The sequence below is a fragment of the Schistocerca serialis genome, unplaced genomic scaffold (genome assembly GCF_023864345.2).
Source record: "Schistocerca serialis cubense isolate TAMUIC-IGC-003099 unplaced genomic scaffold, iqSchSeri2.2 HiC_scaffold_548, whole genome shotgun sequence".
In the NCBI taxonomy this organism is placed as follows: domain Eukaryota; kingdom Metazoa; phylum Arthropoda; class Insecta; order Orthoptera; family Acrididae; genus Schistocerca; species Schistocerca serialis.
The window spans coordinates 15,001-20,000 of record NW_026048133.1 but is presented as its reverse complement, the minus strand read 5'-3'; the positions used below and the strand labels follow the sequence as shown (position 1 = coordinate 20,000).

Sequence of the window (5,000 nt, the reverse complement as noted above, 5' to 3'; positions counted from 1 at the left end):
TAACCTACGTTGTGCCTTAACCTAACCTACGTTGTGCCTTAACCTAACCTACGTTGTGCCTTAACCTAACCTACGTTGTGCCTTAACCTAACCTACGTTGTGCCTTAACCTAACCTACGTTGTGCCTTAACCTAACCTATGTTGTGCCTTAACCTAACCTATGTTGTGCCTTAACCTAACCTATGTTGTGCCTTAACCTAACCTATGTTGTGCCTTAACCTAACCTATGTTGTGCCTTAACCTAACCTATGTTGTGCCTTAACCTAACCTATGTTGTGCCTTAACCTAACCTATGTTGTGCCTTAACCTAACCTATGTTGTGCCTTAACCTAACCTATGTTGTGCCTTAACCTAACCTATGTTGTGCCTTAACCTAACCTATGTTGTGCCTTAACCTAACCTACGTTGTGCCTTAACCTAACCTACGTTGTGCCTTAACCTAACCTACGTTGTGCCTTAACCTAACCTACGTTGTGCCTTAACCTAACCTACGTTGTGCCTTAACCTAACCTACGTTGTGCCTTAACCTAACCTACGTTGTGCCTTAACCTAACCTACGTTGTGCCTTAACCTAACCTACGTTGTGCCTTAACCTAACCTACGTTGTGCCTTAACCTAACCTACGTTGTGCCTTAACCTAACCTACGTTGTGCCTTAACCTAACCTATGTTGTGCCTTAACCTAACCTATGTTGTGCCTTAACCTAACCTATGTTGTGCCTTAACCTAACCTATGTTGTGCCTTAACCTAACCTATGTTGTGCCTTAACCTAACCTATGTTGTGCCTTAACCTAACCTATGTTGTGCCTTAACCTAACCTATGTTGTGCCTTAACCTAACCTATGTTGTGCCTTAACCTAACCTATGTTGTGCCTTAACCTAACCTACGTTGTGCCTTAACCTAACCTACGTTGTGCCTTAACCTAACCCATATTGTACCTTAACCTAACCCATATTGTACCTTAACCTAACCCATATTGTACCTTAACCTAACCCATATTGTACCTTAACGTAACCTAATTTGTGCCTTAACGTAACCTAATTTGTGCCTTAACGTAACCTAATTTGTGCCTTAACGTAACCTAATTTGTGCCTTAACGTAACCTAATTTGTGCCTTAACGTAACCTAATTTGTGCCTTAACGTAACCTAATTTGTGCCTTAACGTAACCTAATTTGTGCCTTAACGTAACCTAATTTGTGCCTTAACGTAACCTAATTTGTGCCTTAACGTAACCTAATTTGTGCCTTAACGTAACCTAATTTGTGCCTTAACGTAACCTAATTTGTGCCTTAACGTAACCTAATTTGTGCCTTAACGTAACCTAATTTGTGCCTTAACGTAACCTAATTTGTGCCTTAACGTAACCTAATTTGTGCCTTAACGTAACCTAATTTGTGCCTTAACGTAACCCATGTTGTGCCTTAACGTAACCCATGTTGTGCCTTAACGTAACCCAATTTGTGCCTTAACGTAACCCATGTTGTGCCTTAACCTAACCTATATTGTGCCTCAACCTAACCTATATTGCGCCTTAACCTGACGCACGTTGTCGCTGAACCTGCTCTGTAATTGTTATGCAACTCGTTAAATTAGTGTAGTGTTGCCTAACCGCAACCCTCGCAATATAGTTCGCTATTCGCACTGCCCGGTCCCCTGTGTATCGCGTCATGTTAAACACCTTGCAGGTGTTGCTGACTTTCCACATGCTCCTGCTATACACTGTAATGTGGATAGCAGCAGGACGTACATGCCCCCCCCCCTTCCCCCCTGCCTTCGCAAGCTGGTCGTTGAGAAGTTTGCATGTTCAATGCCCTTCGCATGCCGACGTACTCAGCCTACGTTGTGGTACGGCCTGTCACCTGTCCGCCGATGTACGCAAAACCCACAAACTGTACTGCACATTGGTCCGTATGTACTGAATGATACATCGTGGCACATGTGTGACCGTACGACGACTGCGCCTAGCAACGGCAGACCATACAGTCCAAATATTGTGCACGCAGCTACGTGTCGTCTCCCTATAAGAGCTGGATTGCAGTGTGGTACGCCATTCAGACGTGTGGGAGGAACGGACGCCCTGGATGGCGATCAGCATGAGCAGTCTGTTGATGTAGTGGAGCGTGTATTCGGACGTAGTCGTCTCTTCTCACACACCGTGATAGCATGTTGCACCGCGTTCCACATCTGCGACATCCTGCAGAGGCCGGCTGACAGTCGTTCGCGCAATGGACACCGCATACGTACGGGGGCTACCTTCCACGTGTTCTCGAGGCGTGCACATGTTGTTGCGTCTATGTGGGCAGACGTAGTGTGTTGTGACACCTGACACAGGCATGCAATACTCGTTGCAAATGGCGATGGACGTCTACGTTTGCTGGTGACGTTACGCAAATGAACAACAGGTAACCCGTTGTGGTGCGGTTGTTCTCGCTAGAGGTGAATCAGTGTTGGCGACGATCGGTCGAGCTATTAACCGGTTGTTTCAGGGATACCCACCATGCCCACGAACGTGAAAGGGGACCCACCATGCCCACGAACGCGAAAGGGGATCTGGGTGTGAGGCGATACGCGGCGGTGGCTGGGTGGGACCGTCCCCGGCCGGTGAGGGGGGGCCGCCCGGCGTGCTGGCAGCGCGGTGCGTGGGCGCACGCGCTACAGCCGGCTGGTGGGGGCGGCCAGTGGCAGGCGCGCCGGCCGACGGACGCGGCAGGCGGCGCAGCTGCGCGCCGGCGCCCCCTGCTCGCGGCGCCTTGCGGCCAAAGTAGGTCCTCGCGGGCCCGGTGCGAAGCGCGGTGGCCATCTGCAGTGTGCTGGTCCGATTGAGGACTGTGTGCGCTGAGGATGCGCCGCCGCCCGGCGCTCGGCGCCGCGACGCCGTCTGCTGCTCGGTCGCCCCAGCGGTTCTCGCAGGTGGTTTGTATCGCAGCTGTGCGGACGTGTTGGCGCGTGCGCTGTGCTGGGAGAGTTCGCTTCGGCACCCAAGTGGGGCTTTTGTCCTTCTGTGGCGCTGGCGTTGGAGCTGCCGGTCACCGTAGGTGGCGCGTGTTGTCTCCCGCCGGCAATGCCACGACAGCACGCTCCCGGGCCTCTGTCGGCAGCGGCAAGCTCAGTTGGGAGCACGGGTGGTCGCACCTAAAGCGTCTACTCGCCTAACTCCGGGCGATTGCGCCTCTCTCGAACCCGACCAAGTACTTAGGACGGCGCTGCGCGCCGCCGGGACCTGAGAGGGTTTCGAGGTGTGTTGTGCAGGGGAGCTCAGCCTCCTCCTGTTTGCAGAATAATTGAGCGGACGCTTGCGTGTTCGCGCGGGCCCCCGGGACACACTCCCGGGCGGCCGGCTGCTCAGCTCTAGTTGACGCAGCTCCCTGGTTGATCCTGCCAGTAGTCATATGCTTGTCTCAAAGATTAAGCCATGCATGTCTCAGTACAAGCCGCATTAAGGTGAAACCGCGAATGGCTCATTAAATCAGTTATGGTTCCTTAGATCGTACCCACGTTACTTGGATAACTGTGGTAATTCTAGAGCTAATACATGCAAACAGAGTCCCGACCAGAGATGGAAGGGACGCTTTTATTAGATCAAAACCAATCGGTCGGCTCGTCCGGTCCGTTTGCCTTGGTGACTCTGAATAACTTTGGGCTGATCGCACGGTCCTCGTACCGGCGACGCATCTTTCAAATGTCTGCCTTATCAACTGTCGATGGTAGGTTCTGCGCCTACCATGGTTGTAACGGGTAACGGGGAATCAGGGTTCGATTCCGGAGAGGGAGCCTGAGAAACGGCTACCACATCCAAGGAAGGCAGCAGGCGCGCAAATTACCCACTCCCGGCACGGGGAGGTAGTGACGAAAAATAACGATACGGGACTCATCCGAGGCCCCGTAATCGGAATGAGTACACTTTAAATCCTTTAACGAGTATCTATTGGAGGGCAAGTCTGGTGCCAGCAGCCGCGGTAATTCCAGCTCCAATAGCGTATATTAAAGTTGTTGCGGTTAAAAAGCTCGTAGTTGGATTTGTGTCCCACGCTGTTGGTTCACCGCCCGTCGGTGTTTAACTGGCATGTATCGTGGGACGTCCTGCCGGTGGGGCGAGCCGAAGGCGTGCGACCGCCTCGTGCGTGCTCGTGCGTCCCGAGGCGGACCCCGTTGAAATCCTACCAGGGTGCTCTTTATTGAGTGTCTCGGTGGGCCGGCACGTTTACTTTGAACAAATTAGAGTGCTTAAAGCAGGCAAGCCCGCCTGAATACTGTGTGCATGGAATAATGGAATAGGACCTCGGTTCTATTTTGTTGGTTTTCGGAACCCGAGGTAATGATTAATAGGGACAGGCGGGGGCATTCGTATTGCGACGTTAGAGGTGAAATTCTTGGATCGTCGCAAGACGAACAGAAGCGAAAGCATTTGCCAAGTATGTTTTCATTAATCAAGAACGAAAGTTAGAGGTTCGAAGGCGATCAGATACCGCCCTAGTTCTAACCATAAACGATGCCAGCCAGCGATCCGCCGCAGTTCCTCCGATGACTCGGCGGGCAGCCTCCGGGAAACCAAAGCTTTTGGGTTCCGGGGGAAGTATGGTTGCAAAGCTGAAACTTAAAGGAATTGACGGAAGGGCACCACCAGGAGTGGAGCCTGCGGCTTAATTTGACTCAACACGGGAAACCTCACCAGGCCCGGACACCGGAAGGATTGACAGATTGATAGCTCTTTCTTGATTCGGTGGGTGGTGGTGCATGGCCGTTCTTAGTTGGTGGAGCGATTTGTCTGGTTAATTCCGATAACGAACGAGACTCTAGCCTGCTAACTAGTCGCGTGACATCCTTCGTGCTGTCAGCGATTACTTTTCTTCTTAGAGGGACAGGCGGCTTCTAGCCGCACGAGATTGAGCAATAACAGGTCTGTGATGCCCTTAGATGTTCTGGGCCGCACGCGCGCTACACTGAAGGAATCAGCGTGTCTTCCTAGGCCGAAAGGTCGGGGTAACCCGCTGAACCTC

General features: G+C 51.9%; 1 non-coding gene across 1 annotated transcript in view; it reads left to right on the top strand.

Moving 5' to 3' along the window:
- Positions 1–3,365: 3,365 nt before the first annotated feature.
- Positions 3,366–5,000, top strand: part of LOC126447907 (small subunit ribosomal RNA) — a 1,909-nt gene continuing 274 nt past the window's right edge. The window contains exon 1 of the ribosomal RNA XR_007583927.1: positions 3,366–5,000. This exon is cut by the window's right edge and continues 274 nt beyond it. This is a non-coding gene — a ribosomal RNA (small subunit ribosomal RNA).